Consider the following 19,935-nt stretch of genomic DNA (forward strand, 5'->3'; position numbering starts at 1 on the left):
TTTAAAACCCATCTAGGATAAAAATGTTCATTAAATTGTGCATTGTTCATTAATCTTCATGGATGTAAATTTAAATCTCAAATTCCCCTTATTGCATAATTACATTGTGCTTTTGTTGTTCTTTTCTTTGTAAAGGTGGTAACTATAGTAAAATTTATAACAATGCCTTCATTCCAAACAATTATAAACACAATGCTGGAACTGGTGATTTGGTCTCTAGTTGCATGTGTTACATTGGAAAAAACCCTGTAGACTTTGAGGTAGAGCTGATCTACCCCTTGTACATATTCTTTCCAAGCTGCTGTGTATTCAATACCTTCAGATCAGATGTTCCAGTGTCATAATTTCTGGTTCTTTCTTCTGTCTTCAATAAATCTCCTTTCAATATGTTTAATGGTATTTATTTTATCTGTAGTTCTCATACCTAGAAAGCATTTAGACTGGGACCAATAACATCAGAAATTTGGTTGAAAGAACTTTTTATTTTTAATACTACTGGAAAATTCATAGTTGATATATGTAACAGAAGTAGGACAAATCCATTGACTCTTTATGAATCTGAAAATAAGGGGCTTCTGGATGGCTCAGTCATTAAGCGTCTGCCTTTGACTAAGGTCGTAATCTCAGGGTCCGGGGATTGAGCCCCACATCGGGTTCCCTGTTCAGCAGGGAGACTACTTCTCCCTCCCCCTCTCCCTGCTATTCTGCCTGCTTGTGCATGTGCGCATGCTCTCTCTCTCTCTTTGTCAAACAAATTTAAAAAAAAATGTTTTTTTCAACCTTTATGGATGGAGTCAACTTAGGGAAAAATTACTACTACTTTTGAGCTACTGACCTTTTTTATGATCTCTAAAAGAATAAAATCTGGCAAAAGGGCATTTTCCCCTAATTATGCTGAGATGACACAACATTTTCTTTTCATAGTAAGTTATTTTTCATCATTAAAATGTATGTTTATTAGATGAATACAGATAAACAAACCAGTACTTAAATTGTTAATGTATAATATACTTAAACCACTTACAGTAATATTAACTATAGTAGTGAAGATAATTATAAAGTTTAATTTTTAAAAATTTCTATTTTGGGATAGCTCTTTCTATTGGTGCAGCCTAAATGAGTTCTCTTTGACCCAGGGATGGTGTAGGACATGTCATTTCAAAGTACTCTGTCTGTTAGTTGTGTGCCAGGAGGTGGAGGCCAGGGGAAGCAGTGCATTCTAGATGGCAGTAACAGAGGGACACACTCTCTGGAGATGATTTAAAAATAATAATGAAACAGATGAAAAGTAGTTATTTTCAGTGTATTGTCACCATATGCTGGCAGTTGTGAACAATATCAGTGATAAAATATCCCTGTACACAGAGCAAACCACTCCCACTCCTCTACCCCCTTTATATGCCACTGTTATCTGTTTAGTAGTCAGTTTATCCAAAATATTTTCTAAACTGTAATATATTATTTGTGTCACGCTTCCTTTTTGATTTCTCCATTTGGAGTGAGAGTTCCTGTATCATCTGTGTGTGACTCCTTACACCTAACTCTTCTGTGCATTGCAGGCCCACAAGGGCGCACTGAACCATTGTGTCATTAAAGTGGTCACCTCAGCCCCCAGTCTGGATCTTACTGGGTCAGGTGCTTACCGCTTGAATTTGTTCTCAATTTTTAAAAAAAAAAATACTTGTTATTGAGTTTTGTTTTGTTGTTTTGTTTTTAAATGTACCCACCTTCTGCTAACTGAAAAATAGATTTTGGAGTTTTGAGGTCATGATGTTCAACTATAGTTACATTAGAAATTCATACATGAATGCTACTTTTTTTAATATATGAATCTCCAATGTAAAAAAGTATTTACTTTCAAGATGTTTTTCAGAAGCTGTATGTCTTTTTAAACTCTTTGTTATTATTTGCAGGTGAAATATTTACCCTTTAAGAATAAATATAATTAATAGTTCATTTCATTCCTTGCTTCTTTTCATTCAGGTTTAGATGAAATGTGGCAATATATATTGACCTTAGAAGACCTATATAGATTTCTAATTTACGAATTGAACTAGTTGGTTGAGTTGCTAACTTGCCAAGAAAAACATCATACTAAGATGGATAAGAGGCACAGACTCCCTAAAAACATCATTTTAATAATGCCCCAGAATGTTACTGAAGCTTTTGCTTAAGAAATTGTCTTCATTATTAATAGACCTACTGGTTTGAGGTGATAGAGTTACGAAGTTCTTTGATACATGAAGCTGAACTTTAACAATTAATAATCCTATTTAGTAAAGATTAATTTGTCACTGTTAACTTTCACATAGTAGCAGATCTGTAACTGGGGTTATCGTCCATGGTGGGAAATAGAGATTTAATAATTCTGAAACTCTGGTTGGACTAAAGTTGGTAATAAATGCATATGTGTGTGGCTGTTTTAAGAAGAATGGGCCTGAAAGAAAACACATGCAATATTTATTTTTGTGATAGAATTTATGATCTAAGCCAAATTTTTTTAGTTTTAGAACATTAAAATATGTATGTATAAGTTGGTTTGCTTTTACGCTTAATCTGTTTGCTGTAAGTAGAGATAAATTCCTTTGTTCTTTCCTTGGGAAATGAATAATCTGATCAACAGGCTTTGGTCCTCGTTCTGGCATTACCATATGTATTAGGATTCTCCAGAGAAGCAGTAAGTGTGTGTGTATACACACACACACATATATATACACGCACAGAAAGAGAAAGAGAGAGAAAAGTTTATTTTAAGGAGTTCCCTCAGGCAAATTGTAGAGGCTTGGTAAGTCCAGAAAGTGCAAGATAGGCAAGAAGGCTGGAGACTAAAGGGAAGAGTTGCCGTTAAGTCCATGGCAGTATGCTGTCAGAGTTTCCTCTCGCTCAAGGGAGATCAGTCTCTGTTCTATTAATGTCTTCAACTGATTGAATAAGGCCCAACAATGTTATGGAGAGTGAGCTGCTTTTCTCAAAGTCTACAAATTTAAATGTTAATCTCATAAAAAAAATGCCTTCACAGAAACATTCAGAAAAACGTTTGACCAAATATGTGGGCACCATGACCCAGCCAAGCTGACGCAAAAAATAACCATCCTATACGAATGAGTAAACAGAGGCACAAAGTTGGAACAATATGGAACCATGTTTTTTTAACCCCCAATTATCTCCTTATATAAAATAGGAGTGTTGGGCTAAGGAATATTAAGATATTTTACCTGCTACTAAGTCTTAATGAAAACTTCAAATAAAGATACTATTTAAATGACTCAAAATAAGGAAAGGTTTAAAGTCTTATTAGTCTGATTGGGTTGAGTTTGGTGGTTTTTCTGAGCACAAATAAAAAGATAGTAAGCACCAAAATCATATTTGATACTTTTTGTGTAGAAGCTAAAGTTTGATTTGGCAATGGTGTCTGAAGTCTTTCTTCTGAAAGAGTAGTCCTCTTTGACTGAGTAAAGCACTTTGGCAAGGCCATGAGAAGCTGTCACTACTAGTGCCTCTACTATGACCATTTTAGGACACCAGCCACCCGGCCAGTTCATTCTCTTATCTGCCCTCTTTCAGTAGAAATGAATATTTTTGGTATAACCTTCTAATTTTAGGATTGGTTTTCTTGTGCAGTTGGGAATAAATTTCAAAGTCAGGCTGTGATTTGTTTGTTTGTTTTAAATGAGAAGAAGTCCATGAGTAGATTAAAATTTAAAAATCTCTGCATGCCGGTATTTGTGAATTGAAGTGAAAGCTAGTTATAATCTTTTTTTTTTCCTTCTTCTCACTCTGTATAGCTACTTCCAGCTAACTCAAAGGTTGCCCTGCCTACCTGAATCCTTTCTTCTCTTCATCTGTGGTGTTTAAAATTCTTTTCATCCTTTGAAGCTCTGTTCCTATTACCTCAGCAAAACAGCCCCCCCCCATCACTGGAAGTGAGTGGAAGTGAGAATGTGTACATCTAAAGTCCTATAGCAGCTACTTTGAACTATCAAGGGCACTTAAACTAGTTTTGGTAATAAGTTCTTTATTTGATTATAAGTTCCTGAGGACAAAGACTGGCTTAATTTGTATTTTTATCCCTCCCAGTGCCTAGCAAAATACATAATCAGAGTATACAATACTACTTATATTTGTTGAATGAATAAACTAGCTCATTTGTAACAGAAACAAAGTGGCTTCCAAGGTGATTCTCCATAGGTTGTTTCTGCTACCTGATGTTTCTCCTACTACTACTCTGTTACATTTCTTCTTTTGACCTGCCCTCTTAGCTCTGCTATGGTTTACTGAAGTGGAGCAGTGCAAAATATCTCTTCATACTATATTTTTAGTTCATTTCAGTGGCCTCCCTCTTTCTACCTAAAAGAACTAGACTCTTATCTGTCAGTCCAAAGACCATTCAGCCAATGGTATTGATCTGTTAATTTCTTTTTTTTTTTAATTAAAATTTTTTTCAGTGTTCCAAAATTTATTGTTGATGCACCACAGTGAAACCTGTTTTACCTATTTTTTCATGTTTTGATGTAATATATTTTTTCCAATGTTTTCCTTTAATCTTAACATAAGAAAATCTCCACCATAAGTCCCTTACTTTTTTCAAAGACATCTTAAAACTCCCTTCTGTGCAAATTATTCTTTAATTGTAGATAAGGCAGCAGTACCTACCTTCTGAACATAGCAGCTATTCTGAACTTGAAACTCTCATATTTCACTGTTTTACCATAAGTGACCAGTTCATTACTAGTCACAATGTAAATACTTTAATTTCTAGCTAATATTTATTCACTTTTAGTTTTTTAGTGCATTCAGTGTTGGTTGAATTTTATGCTCTTGGCTGAAAATGCTCATCCAGCCATATAAGACCACAGAAATGATTAACACTTAAATTATACTCTAAATATTAAAGACTTGGGCTTTCAACACATCTGCTAAGGAACATAGGAAAGTAGTTACTATGATTGGCCAATGAACCATTAATTTTTGTTAAGTATATAATAAGTTCTCATGTGGTCATTAATGTGTTCCACTTTTTTTTTTTTGAAAACTGATAATCAAAAGTTCATTTTAATTATTAGCTAAATGGTTTTATCATAGAGGTATTTAATTTGGAACTACCAGACACATAATGTTGCACTAAGTGGAGTGTAATATTAAGTGAGAGATACTGTAACTTTTCACCATAGCTTTTTTTTTTTTAATTCAAGCTGAATTATAAGGCTATATATGAAGTTTGTTTTGTTGGAGTATTGCATCTATCAGCTGTAATTACTCTTGCCCGAAACTAATTCAAAACAGTTTTTTATGCTACAGTAAAATTTCTTAGAAAATAAATCTCTACAGAGATTTCCTTTAGGGCTATGCCAGTAGAGATGTGCTACAGTGAGAAGTGTATCATGTGAGAAATAGTTCAGTGGGCTACTCTATATACATATTTAAAAGAGACTTAAGCCATTTCAAAGCTTTAATCTGACTTAAAAAAATCTGATAGTGCTGTTGCCCTGCAGTTAATTATAATTATCTCCAGTAACTTGGAATCACTTGGTGGGGCTTCAGCTGTCCTTAGTGAAGGATGGGTTGGTTTCCTAGCAACCATCAAATAAGATCAAAATCTCTGAGTGAGCCAAGCCCTGAAACTCAATTTCACAGGGCCTTCTTTATCAAGGCATTTTATCATGTATTGATGGTAGCATGATGAATTATGGGGGTATTCTGGGTCTGATTCTCTTTATTTGAGTGAAAGATTGCCTGGTTTATTGGTTTTGCTTACCAATACTAATATTTGCTCATGGTGATATGGTTTGTTTTAAGGTGCATGTTTTATTGTCTCTTGAATTCTGTCACTAATAAGTGGAAAAACTGAGAGGCAAAGAGGTTAAATGACTTGATTCTGGTTATTTGGAGAACGGTAAAACAGCTGGATCACTAAATGTAGAAATTTTTCTTCTAGGTCAGTGATTTTTAAATTGCTGGTTTTAAGTCCTACGTGAATTAAGAGAGCAGCCAATACAACCAGCCTTTTTATTTTTTATTTTTTTAATGGAACAGAATTAAAAAAAATCAGTACATTATGTATTAAGGGCAGTTACTTGTTTCACTTATATATGTTTATATGTGAATATTGTCATTTAATATTAAATGATTTTCTTCCTGTGGGTAGTCTTCAGAAAGGTTTGAAAGCCACTGCACTTTACTATTTCTTGAAAGGTATTTGATACGGTTAGGAAGATAAGAAAAAACTTACTCAAATCTTTAGAAAATACTTGGTCCCAAATTGTAAGTACTTAAATGTTTTACACAAACTTCTTGACAGTGATGTTTAAATAATTTTGAATAATAGCTGCCTTTAGGGAATACATTTTTCTAAGTAGGGTTTATTTATGGGTGGGAGAATTCTAGGCAATTTTCACTTTCTTCCTTTAATCACTTCTAAATTGTCTGAATAGTTTGCAGTTAACATATATTATTGATATAATCAGAAAAAAGTATTCTATCTAGACTAGAAACTGAGGAAAATGTATAGTTAGGCAGTTACTAAAGTTCACACATGGTATTCAGTGTGGCTTAGGGTGTTTTTATGTTGTTAAAGATGATGCTGTTAAAAAAAAAAAAAAAAGGAAAAAAGAAATTATGTCCATACCTTTCTTTCTGTCTAAAAAGAAGGGCCAGTAAATTCCTTTTTTTTTTTTTTTTTTTTTTTTTAAGATTTAATTTACTTATTTGAGAGAGAGTGGGCATGAGCAAGCAGGAGCGGGAGATCACTACCCCAGCCAAAGGTAGACGCTTCACTGGCTGAGCCACCGAGGCACCTGAGGGCCAGTAAATTCTTTTTTTTTTTTTTTTTTTTTAAAGCTTTTATTTATTTATTTATTTGACAGAGAGGAGCGGGGGCACACACAAGCAGAAGCAGGCAGTGTGGCAAACAGAGGCAGAGAGAGAAGCAGGCTCCCTGCCGAGCAAGGAGCCTGATGCAGCACTAGATCCCAGGACCCTGGGATCATGACCTGAGCCGAAGGCAGCGGCTTAACTGACTGAGCCACCCATGCATCCTGGGCCAGTAAATTCTTTAGGGGTAAAAAAAAAAAAAAAAAGATCCTGAAATTACTCATATGCTGGAACAGGAAAAACAACAAAATAATTAAACAGTTGGGAAGAAAGAAGCCTGCATTCGCAGCCTCCATTCTGTTTTTTGCCCCTTCTCTGTGCTTTAGCTCCATGAATGTGGGGAACATGTTAAGCATGTTTCTTTAAAACAGAACTTTAGGGTGTGGTGTGTGTAGGTGGCTCAGTCGATTAAGGGTATGACTCTTGATTTCTGCTCAGATCATGATTTCAGGGTCCTGAGATGGAGCCCGTCTGCAGCCTGCTTAGGATTCCCCTCTCCCTCTGCCCACTCCTATTACCCGCCCCCTCTGCCTGTTATCTCACAAAAACAAAGGGCTGCCTGTGTGGCTCACTCTGTTAAGCTCGATAAGCTCTGCCTTGGCTCAGGTCGTGATCCCAGCGATCTGGGATCCAGTCCTGCATTGGGCTCCCTGCTCAGCGGGGAGTCTGTTTCCCACTCTTACCCTCACCATGCTCCTGGCCTCTCTCAAATAAATAAATAAAATCTAAAGAACAACAAAACCAAAAACCAAACAAACAAAAAACCCAGAGCTTTTGGGAAGAAAAATGCTTTGGGAAATGTTGGGTTTAATCATGCTTATTGCTTGAGATTTGCTTCATTTATTGGAAACTCCAAATATTTATTCCAGTTTTCTCGTTTGTTTAATTGTGTAGCATGAAGCTTGCATCTATGAAATTTAGGCTTGAGGATAAAACATGGGTTTTACTGGTGATAGCTGATTAAGGCAAACTTAAATGCGGTTTGCATTCATTTTAATTAATATTATGAATATCATACTTATTCTAAAGTGTGTTTACTTAAGTGACCAATTGGGCAATTTTCCTTGAAAATATTTGATTGTTTGTAAACAGTCTGTTTGGTTTATTGACAAATGCTGCTTTTGCTTAATTTTGATAATAATATTGAACATACCCAATGGACCATGTTCTGTTACTTGTAAATAATGAAAAGGTAGCCCATTTAATTTTACTAAGCGGCATAATTGCAAATATACATGTTCATATGGGCAGGTTACAAGTTGGTAATAAAAATATTGTTATTTGGTTTGCATATTGCTTTTAGGCTACTTTTTCTTGGATTCTGAATGAATCTTTTCAGATATTTATCAGTGCAGTACTAGAATATTTTTAGTCAAATTTCTCACCAATCAAGAAGGGTTATCCTAAGTAATCTCATCAAGATTTTTTTTAAAGAGTGTAGACAATAGGGGCGCCTGGGTGGCTCAGTGGGTTAAGCCGCTGCCTTCAGTTCAGGTCATGATCTCAGGGTCCTGGGATCAAGTCCCGCATCGGACTCTCTACTCAGCAGGGAGCCTGCTTCCCTCTCTCTCTCTCTGCCTGCCTCTCCATCTACTTGTGATTTCTCTCTGTCAAATAAATAAATAAAATCTTTAAAAAAAAAAAAAGAGTGTAGACAATATTTTTGAGTGATCCTGAAAATTTCGTAGTAGATGACTATCAAGAGTTTTAAGTCAAATATATCTTTTCTCTACTTTTGACATAATTGATGTGATCATCATTCTATCATTTCTATAACTGCTTCCATTTTTATAAACAAAATTTTATAAACAAAATACTACCATCTAGAGCAGTGTGTTTCTAAAAACAGGACAGATTTGGGAAGGTTTTGTTTAAAGGACTTTTGAATCATATTAAAGACAACAATTTCCCAGGTCTCTGCCTGCATCTGATATAAGTTATTACTGCTGGACATAGTGTTAGTGGTGAATCCCCACTTTTTCTCTTTTGGCCTTTAGATTTTTATATCAGGAAAGGTGAAATACACTATCTGTAGTCAAAATACAGAGAAATGGTTTTTCTAAAAAAAAGTTTCAGAATTACCTGAATTATAATCTGAAAGACCATATAAAAATTAATATTCCGGTCACTTTCTAATAGTAGAGTCAGGCCTTAGAGTATTAAAGTATTTTATTTTTTTCCAGACTTCTAAAGATTTGTCAAAGTAATTTAATCTTTAAAGATAGAATATATTAGATAAGGTTTTGTTTTATTTCAGCTAAAATTGTCTTCTAAACCTGTTGAAGTCACTGGCTCCCGTGGCAATATATATCTTTCAATAAATCTTTTTTTCAGATTGACTCCTATATGTCTTTACCAGATAAAAGCAAATGAGAAGTGGTCATATAGGAGGGGAAAAGTAAGTCTTCCTAAAGAAACAAACGTATGCAGTTTAGCCATATTTCAAAGTCACTTCAACATAAAAGCTCAAGATTTTGTGTAAATGCTTGTAAATGCTTTTCTAATCAACACATAGTTGTTTTTTTTTTTGAGACTTAGTAAAAATGAAATTTTCCTCAGGTACAATTAGATATTAAGTTGGTAATAGTTATTAACTATTGAAAAAATATTTCTTTATTAAAGTTTCCAACCCTCAATAGAGCTGGGATTTTACTTTTTCTTCAGAGTATTACTTTGTTGTAATCACCAAGGTCTGTTTTTATTCTTTAATTTATGTATAATTTGCCTTCAGACATATATCATGCCATATATATAATACTCTTAAGTAGATATATAATGTGAGGATTCCTAACTCGTACTAAGATGTCTGAGGAGTGCGTGTGTGAGTTGCCAGTTAAGCTTACAGACTCTTGTTTTAAGGCTCAGATTTTGATCTCATAGGTCCTGAGATTGAGCCCTGTGGCAAGCTCTGGGCTTAGCAGGGAGTCTGCTTGAAGATTCTCTCCCTCTGTCCCTTCCCCCAGCTCACATGTGCACATTCTCTCTTTAAAATAAATAATCTCTCTAAAAAATAATAGGTGTCTGAATTCCTGAGATTCGTTTCAATTCTCTAGAATATATAGTCTTTTCAAATTATAGAGGGCTCATACTATAGGTCAGTGCTGTTTAAGATGCCTGTTTAATAAAACTATAAATGACGGGAGAAAGACTGCTAATTTTTTAATCATTAGTTTAAAATGTGTTTATATAAACACCATGTACCATTTGAAATGAAGGCCATTTTTTTATTTCCTTAATTTCATAGACTAATAGACCATAAAGTGGAAGGCATCTTGGAAGTGACCAATCCCATCCCTTACATGGTGTGGTAATTCTTGATAATATGTGCAGCAGATAACCATCCCATCATCATTCAATGTTTCCAACCGTGACTAGTGTTCTGTCTTACTATATTAGACTTGTTATTTCACAGATGTATTCCTTAAAAGGTAGAGTCAAAAATTCAGAAGGTATAACACTCATTCTTTGGCCCCTTTCTTTTGATTGATCTTCTCATTTATTTATTTATTTATTTTTCTGTCTGATTAACACCAACTGGTAAAATCAGATGTTGTCTGGGCCTTTATGGTAAGGAGGAAGAGGCGAATCCAAGAATAAAAAAAAAGAAGTAGCTGAAAGGTAGGAAGAAGTGAGGAATAACAACTGGAATAATTAAGAAAAAAAAATAAGAAATGGTTGCATGTGGTAAGGACCAATAAGGGGTCTTAGGTTATGCATCTTGAAAAATTAAGCTCCTATTGTAGTGGGCCTCAGATTTGTTCAAATCTTGGTCTACCATTTAATTATGTAACTTTTGGTAGTATTAACTTCTCTAAGTGTCACTTTCCTCATTTATAAATGAGGCCAAACCTTTATTTTTATCTTTTTTTTTTTTAAGATTTTATTTATTTATTTGACAGAGAGAAAGAGACCATGAGCAGGCAGAGAGGCAGGCAGAGACAGGGAGACAGGCTCACCGCTGAGCAGAGAGCCCGATGTGGGGCTCGATTCCAGGACCCTGGGACCATGAACTGAGCCGAAGACAGAGGCTTTAACCCACTGAGCCACCCAGGCGCCCCTATTTTTATCTTTTTGATTGAGTTTCATTTAAAGTATTAAATGAATACTTTAATTTAAAGTATTAAAATTTAATTTTAATTTTATTAAAAATAATATTATTTTTAATAATATTAATGTTCATTTAATATATAATAATGTTCATTTAATACATTTTACTACAACTTACTTTCAGGTAATAATACCTGAATACATAATAATACATAATAATACATAATAATGTTCATTTAATACATTTTACTACAACTTACTTTCAGGTTCCCCTAGGAATATAAATATACCTTAAGGGCAGGAACTTTATCCATTTCTTTTACTGCTATATCATTAGTACCCAGAATAACACATATTGGTTGCACAACAAATTTTTATTGAATGAATAAATGGATTCTTGTCAACTCTATGTTCAAAACATAGATCAGACTACAGTAAGATCCTCCAGTAACTCAGATTTGAATATAACACATTGGCCATTGGTTCTACTCATCTGACTAGTGTCATTTCCCAAAGAAGAATAAACTGTGGTGCTTATTGTCAGGGAGAAGAAGCTGTGGGGAGAGTGAATTGTGAAGGGAAGGGCAAATTTTGGCAGAGAGTCCGCATTCTTGTAGTTCAGTATCTAGATCGGTCCAGTAAATCAGGAGCCACAAATAAGGAGATTCTAAAATTCTTTGCTGGCAGGACATGGATTTGGATTTTCCAGGTGGACTTGCAGTTCTTTAGGCTGACTTTATTTGTCTCATTAATTTCTGTTCATTTACCCCAGAGTAACCTGACCTTCCAGGTGAATTTTTTGGACTCCACTTATTGCCTTGTGGCTTTTCTTATCATTTCTATTACTGCTGTTCTAATCCAGGACACCTGGATTACTGCAAAAACTACCCAAGCGATCTAACATTTTAGTTTTGCAGTTTATATGGTCTAATATCGACATAGCCTTGAGAATGATCCCTCTTAAAAGTAAACCCACATTGTATTCCATTACCTAAAATACCTCTGTAGCTTCCCACCTCTGAGACTGGTACACAGAATCTATCCCAAACATACCATATTACCTCTTTGTACTGCAGACTGGGAAGCAGAAAGCCTGCAGTATTGTTTTATATATTACTAAGAAAGAAAACATTTTGCTAATTTGACTGTCCCATAGTAGGTATAAGATATAACCCAGTTACGGAATTACAGAATTTTAAAGGAAAGTAAAAATTGGAATGTATGAAATGTATTTTTTCCCTTGTTATGTGGTAATGATAAATGGCAAGGACCTGTTTACTAGTGCAGTGGCAAGTGATTGAGGTGACAGTTTTTTTATGTCTTTAATGAAAACTCAACTTTCCTCATTAAATATGATATTTGTTCTGGAGTTTTGGTAAAAATACCTTTTATTAGGTTAAAGATGTTTACTTCTATATCTAGTTAAGTTGTTTGTTCCTACATCAAAAGTGTATTTTATTTAGTGCTTGTTCTGCATCTTTTGAGATGGTCATATTGCTATTTCCTTTAATCTGTTAATGTGGAAACTTACATTTATAAGGTTTTGTTTTGTTTTTGAAGTTGAACCATCCTTGCATTCATGGAAGCAACTCTACTTGGTCTTGACTTTTTTTTTCAGTCACTATTGGATTCCCTTCTAATATTTTATTTCATCTTTATTGACAAGTGAGTTTGGTCACTAATCATCTGTTTGTATACTTTGTTTTGTTTTGTTTTTGTGATCATCAGCTTCAGAAAGTGATTTTAGTCTCTTAAATAGTGTGTACAATATAGAAATTATTCTCGAAAGGTTGGTAAAAGTCATCTGTGAAATTCCGCTTCTGGTGCACTGAAGTGGGAATGGATGATTTTTGACTACAGTTTAAAATTTTTTAGTGGTTGATGAACTATTCTGGTGTTCTATAAAACCCAAGAATAAAGAAGCATTTTAAAATAAATTAAAATTACCATAATTGCCCTGGAAGAGGTAGAAAAACTCAAAAGAGACCAGTAACTATGGAAGAAATGAAGACATTTGTCACAGGTCTTCCTCCACAATATGTAGCAATAGCAAATGGTTTCACAGTTGCTTTACCTCTCAAGCAACAGCTAATTCTACACTGTATAAACTATACTAGAGCAAAAGAAAGTTTCCTTAGTAACTTTGTAGGAAGAAAACCTAACAGTCACACAAAGCTGGTGAAGATAATGTACACAGGCCTGGACCAGTGTCACATGTAAATATTTGTGCATATTTCTTAAGTAAAAATGTTAACAAAAAAGATCCAGAGTGACAACTGAAAGAATACTGTGTTTTAAGTAAATGAAGCTCATTTTAAGAATGCATGATTTAGTATTTGGAAGCCAATTAACAGGTTTCATAATATTACTGGTACTAAGAGAATAACACTGTGGTTATCTTAGTAGTTGTAAATGTAAAACTTTAGCAAAATTCAATGTGCAGTATTATTTGACAAAATTTAATATTCATTTCTGATTGAAATTCCTGTTAAAAATAGAAGAAGGAAACTTCCAAGCATGAAAAGTATATATATATATGTAAAATCAATAGCCATTAACCTTCTGACCTTCTGTCACTACTTATTTAACAGTGTTCTGGTACAGAAATAACCTAAATAGTTATGATAGGGGCAGCTCTGTTAAAGCAAAAGAGCCTTTATAAGACATTTATATTAAATATAAATAATACAGATTTAGAGATAACTAGAATTTTATCCATCAAGATGTTTGTAATGGCTTAACTCTGTGAGATGAGATTTTAGGTAAATTTTACTTTCTATATTCATATATTTTAACTTTCTACAAGAATGTATATTTTTATTTTTTTAAACAGCTAATGCTAAGAATAAGCAGTTTTTTTAATCTCTAAAAGGTATAAATGACTAAAAGCTAGAAGATGATCAAAAGCAACTAGGAGTGTCTCATAGGGCAATATAGAAAAATCATCTTAGGGGCACTGTCCACTTAAGCATGGGCACCCACCCCCCAGGAAGCATTTACTTAAGAATGACTACAGCAGTGAATCATCATTAACAGATTATAGTGCTAGCTAATGGTAATCATAATTACCATTATAATATACTTAGGATCTTACATATCAGGTATCTTTCTGTAATCCTTTTATGAGCATTCATCACATTTAATATCTGCAGCGACACTTGGTTGTCATTTTTATTTGTATTTTATAAATGATGAAATGGAGATTAAAGTCACACAACTTAATAGCTGGTGCCACCCCTGAGTGTTTTCAGCCTTATTCTTAACCACTTCTTCATTTTCTAAAGAAACATATATTCCTCAGATGTTTAGGGGAGGAAAATAGTTGAGAACCATTGGTCTCAAGTCTGTATCTTTTCAAATAGAGAACAAAATTGTCGTATCAGATAAAGTATTTTTTATTTCAGAAGATTGAAACACATTTTATAATAGCAGAATGGTTAATGAATAATCAATGATTCTTTGCTATACAGCAAAGAATTTGTGGTTTGTACCAAAACAAGTAGAAATATATAATTGTAGGTGCGCCTGGGTGGCTCAGTGGGTTAAAGCCTCTGCCTTCAGCTTGGGTCATGATCCCGGGGTCCTGGGATCAAGCCCCACATCGGGCTCTCTGCTCAGCAGGGAGCCTGCTTCCTTCTCTCTCTCTTTCTCTCTGCCTGCCTCTCTGCTTGTGATTTCTGTCAAATAAATAAATAAAATCTTTTAAAAATATATATAATTGTATACCTTGCCATTTTTCTCTCAGATTATGACAAAAATTTTTAAATAAAGAAACAAAAATTGTAGAATAAAGCAATGTGATGTAATATAGTTGCTTGGCATTTAGAACTTTCTAAAAGAATGTATTTTTATTTTATTTTTTAAAAGACAGAGGGGCAGGCGGGGTGGGGGGGAGGCAGAGGCTTAACCCACTGAGCCACCCAGGTGCCCCAAGAATGTATTTTTTAAATAAACATTCACTCACAAAATTATACTACAAAAGTTCAGTGTGTACTAGAGATTAGATTCGTGGTAAGACCTCACAAAGTCACAAATTCTGCATTTCAGAACACAATAAAATAAAGCTAGAAATAAAAGAATTATCTTAACTATTAGACACCATCAATTGAAAAAATATGCCATTTAAGACACAGAGATTAACAGTGGCGGGGGGGGAGGTTGGGGTACCAGGTGGTGGGTATTATAGAGGGCACAGCTTGCATGGAGCACTGGGTGTGGTGAAAAAATAATGAATACTGTTTTTCTGAAAATAAATAAATTGAAAAAAAAAAGACACAGAGATTAACAAAAATTGAATGAATACACTCACACTATTATAAGAACTTACTATGTAATTATAAGTTATTTACAGTAAAGAAGAGCATCACTCTTTAGTATCATTAGGGAGAAGTATTTTCTTGTCTCTAATAAAATTTTTTGTTACTTATTTCTTAAAATTACACTAAAACCCACATGGATCTTAGTAGCAAAATGTATTTTTAAAAATTGGGTTATTTATTCTAGCTTTAACTGGAGATAAATTTCCAACTAAGTAAATTCCCAACTATTACTAAAGATACAGTAGACAAGCTGAAATTTTAAAACACTAGTAAAAATACCCTTAGAGAATATAAAATGTAAAGTTTTTAGAAAGAGGAAAGTAACACATTAGAAAAGTGATAAAAATAATATATCTTTAAAGAATATAGAGAATTGAGGTGAATATGTAAATTTAATCATCTAAGCCTCCTCAATTAAACAAATGTACAGAACAAATCAGAACATGAATATCAGTGAAAGATACTCAAAGTTTTAAGTTACTATTATATAATCACTGAAGCTAATAAAAATTAGAAAATTTTATATACATTGCATATATACATTATTTTCCAGATTGGTTTTATCATACCTTTTTTTTTTTTTAAAAGATTTTATTTATTTATTTGTCAGAGAGAGTGAGCACAGGCAGACAAGAGAGGCAGGCAGAGGCAGAGGGAGAAGCAGGCTCCCTGCTGAGCAAGGAGCCTGATGTAGGACTCGATCCCAGGACTCCGGCATCATGACCTAAGCCGAAGGCAGCCACCTAACCAACCGAGCCACCCGGTTTTATCATACTTAATGGTATTTTTTATAAAAGGTTGTTGAATTTATAAAATTGATACTTGAACCTGTTCCAAGGGCCAAATCTGTTAACGTGTATCAAAAAACCTTAAAAATGTTTATAACATTTACCCAACAATTTGACTTTCTTGGAATTTCTCAGGCACTTTCAGAAATGTTTGTTATAGCATCATTTTTCTTTAATTAAGGAACTAGGAACAACCTAAACAATTAATAGGAGGTAATTGATCTAAAATTTTGATGAATCCATAGGATTCCTAAGGTTTACATCAGAAAAGTAATTTCCAAATTAAAAAAAAATCTTCATGATACACTGGTGAGGAAAGGTTACAAACAATATAGTTGTATGATACCATTTTTTAGTTTTATAAAGAGGAAAAAAACAAAAGGTAACCTGAAATGTTTATAGTGGTCCATCTATTAGTTTAAAGATTATAGATATAAAAGTCATCTATTATCAAGCACATTGTTCTTGTCTTCATTTCCCAAGTTATGTCCATTGAGCACGTATCCACCTTTGAAACTTAAGCAAAGCAAACTTCTAATTTTAGGACAAGAGAGCTATTGATATTTGGTCTGATAATTCTACTTTGGAAATTCCATCCCAAGGAAATTACCTATTGAATGTGTCAGGGTTTTCAGGGGATAGTGGGGAGGCAAGTATAATTTATACAAACATTGTCAGTGGGAGCATCATCAGGGTTGGTGCCAGAAGTAGGGGTGGGGGGGAAATACAGCCAGCTGTCTATTAATAGAGGAATATGATGTAATTAGTAAAAGTAATGTACAAACATGCAGATGTGTCCAGAAGATAATAACTTGGGAAGATAGAGCACAAAGCAATACTACCCACTGATCACTGTTATACCAACAATTATATAAATTAATATTATTTAGAATAGTATTTGGAATTAGAGTGATTTTCAGATATGAATATAAACTATGCTTTTTTTTTTTTTTTTTGTAAAATTTGGTTAACCGGAACTGTTTTAAAAACTAAAAGACTTTTGATATCCTTTCTTTGCCTCTTAATACCTCTACCTTAAGATGCCTTTGATCTCTTTAATGTTACTCAGTCTTCTAGTCTTAAAGGTACTTTTTTTTTCCTTATTGGGTACTTTATTAGATTCTTTGCTGGAGCTGTGTTAGAACACATCTTACAGCTTTACAAAAATACAATTAAGCAAATCTAACTTGGAAAATACATTTCCATCTACAAGAAAATATACACATATATATTAATATGTGTACACACATTCTTAGGAATAAATAAGATATAGTTGTACCTGTAAATTTAAAAGTTTATTTCTGTTGCCATGTTTCTGTTCTGTGCACCCATGTCTCATTGTTAATGAAATGAATATTACCTCTGGTACTCTATGACAGTAAGAAATGACCTTTGTTTCAGTGAAAATAGGAGATTATATTCCAGATTGATCTTATTGCACTTAAACTGGTATTTTATACCCCAACTGCCTTAAGTGGGCAGGTTAAGAATTTTTTTTAATTTTAAAAACTCAACATTTGTAGTTTTAAAAGATACCAGTTTTAAACTAATAATGTGGATCATGTTTATTATTCGAAACATTTTTGATGATGATATTCACCATGTGGTATTTTATGTGATTTTGTATTACCTAGGAGATACTAGATGAAAGCAAGAAGTAGAGCTAGTAGTCTGGACTGGAGGAAAGTGGGAGGGGCTTATTGAAAGGAATTGTCATCTATTATTAACATGATTACTGTCATGTAGTTAAATGCTTGTCTCATAAAATACCTCGATTTGCATTGACTGTGAGAACCTAATTCCTATTCTCCCTAGAAAAGAGGAGTTCTCAGGTAAGTGAAAGATGAGTCAGCATCCCATGTGTTTTGATACTCCAGTGAGCTCTGCCTCCATCCCTTGAGAGGTACAGACTCCTGCGGAGGTTTAGTAAAAGATGATAGTGAATTCTTGAGGCACTGTCTCTTGTTTATCTTCCAGAACAGCTCCTGAGATTTCACATTTCAGGCAGGTTGGGGATCATCACCTCTGCCAAGTTTTTCCTTGCCTGAATTTACCCCACCCGTTAGTCTAACCTGACTGACTTCTCTGGAGGCAGCAACTGTTGACTTGTTGCTTTGTTGTCTCTAGGCTTCAGTGCCTCTTAATTCAGTATATACAGGGGTAAATGTATAGTACTTGAACTGTTGACTGTAGGGGATGGAGTTCCATGTTACAAGTGGCAATTACTTTCTAATCATGAAGCAGAATTTGTTAAGAAATTATGCATTTTTTTAGATCTATACAAAGAGCTAAAAACAACTTTCCTAGAATAAAAGTTGGTAATTTCTCCTTTAGCTTAAAGGTGTTCATTCAGCAGCAGTTGGGTAAAATTCAGTATTAGAGGTAAAAAATGTAATTCATAGCTTGGAAGAAAAACTGAAAACTGTAATGTAAAGACATCTTCCAGATCTCATTCACTGGATTTCCAAATTCCTTTTTTTTTTCCAATATTTTATTTATTTATTTGACAGAGATCACAAGTAGGCAGAGAGGCAGGCAGAGAAAGAGGGGGAGTCAGGCTCAGAGAGCCCAATGCAGGGCTCGATCCCAGGACCCGGGGACCATACCTGAGCCAAAAGCAGAGGCTATAAACCACTGAGCCACCCAGGCACCCCTGGATTTCCAAATTTCTAACCCAACTCCTTAGAAGATTTCATTAAAACAATTTTGTAAATTACTGCATCTATATCAATTTAAGATTTTGCCACCCAGGTTTGAATCTCAAATGTATATAGAGAGTTCATTAATTTTTTCAGCATGTATTGTAGTACATAATGATTAACAACCAAACTGAAAGTTTAGAGTATCTAGAAAATGTGTGTTTGGGTTGTGTTGTTTATAATACTTGTGAAAGTTAAATTCTGAATAAGTCTTAGAGTACAGCACTAACAGTGGTTTCTTTCTTTTTTTTTTTTTTTAAGATTTTATTTATTTGTTTGAGATAGAGCAGGAGCAGAGGAGCAGAGTTAGAGGGAGAAGTAGGCTCCCCACTGAGCAGGGAGCCCGGTGTGGTGTTCTATCCCAGGACCCTAGGATTATGACCTGAGCTGAAGGCAGACACTTAACTGACTGGGGGCACCCCTAATAGTGGTTTCTTATGGATTGCTATTTTTTTCCATAGATCTATCAAGAATGAAATTTTCATGTTGCCTCAAGGTCTCCATTTTGCCTTGACACCTTAGTGCCCATATGAAGGCCCCATTTTCACCCCTGGAGTAAAAGGGTCTTGGCAGTTACCTGCACAGATGAGCCATTATTCACATCTGCACATATGTCAGATGCCTCTGATTAATAATGGTGGTTTCCTAGTCAGCCCAATTCCTGTCTTTCTCAAGACAGAGCTCCCTATAGTCCTTACCTTTTTTTTTTAAAATCAGGATTGACCCCTCAGATGAAACCAGTTCGCCATTTCTGCTATATACCAAAAGCATCAGTGTCCTGTTCCACAGCATGGCAAATTCTAGAGGACAGAAAGCCTCTACATGAATGGTTTTCTCTGCAATACAAACATCTTGCTTTAGGAAATACCAGTGAATTTTGGGGGGAGCATAACAATAGAAAGCAAAAAAGCCATGAGCCTGTAATATAAAACAAGGATGTGTTCTTTTAATTACAAACACATTCCCCCCCACCCCCCGCCCCGGGAGAAACAAAACAGCAGGAAGAGAAGGGTATCATAGTTTCAAACAACAAGTATACTTCAAACAAGTGTGTCATTGATTTATTTCATTGTTCAGCAGGCAGTGAAAGGTGTTCTATAATCATGTCTGCATAGCATAGCCGTATTTGAAGATGTTGCTGTGATGTAATACTGCTTCTAATCATGTTGGACCTCTGATCTCCATAAGCAGAAATATGGTTAATGGAGTGTA

The 19,935-nt window shown here is 34.4% G+C and overlaps 1 protein-coding gene across 5 annotated transcripts in view; it reads left to right on the forward strand.

Annotated features, from left to right (window-relative positions):
- The window catches only part of CDK8 (cyclin dependent kinase 8), a 113,960-nt gene that overhangs the window by 70,060 nt on the left and 23,965 nt on the right, over positions 1-19,935 (forward strand). The gene's annotated exons all lie outside the window — the stretch shown is intronic.

This window comes from Neovison vison, chromosome 5 (assembly GCF_020171115.1).
Source record: "Neovison vison isolate M4711 chromosome 5, ASM_NN_V1, whole genome shotgun sequence".
In the NCBI taxonomy this organism is placed as follows: Eukaryota; Metazoa; Chordata; class Mammalia; order Carnivora; family Mustelidae; genus Neogale; species Neogale vison.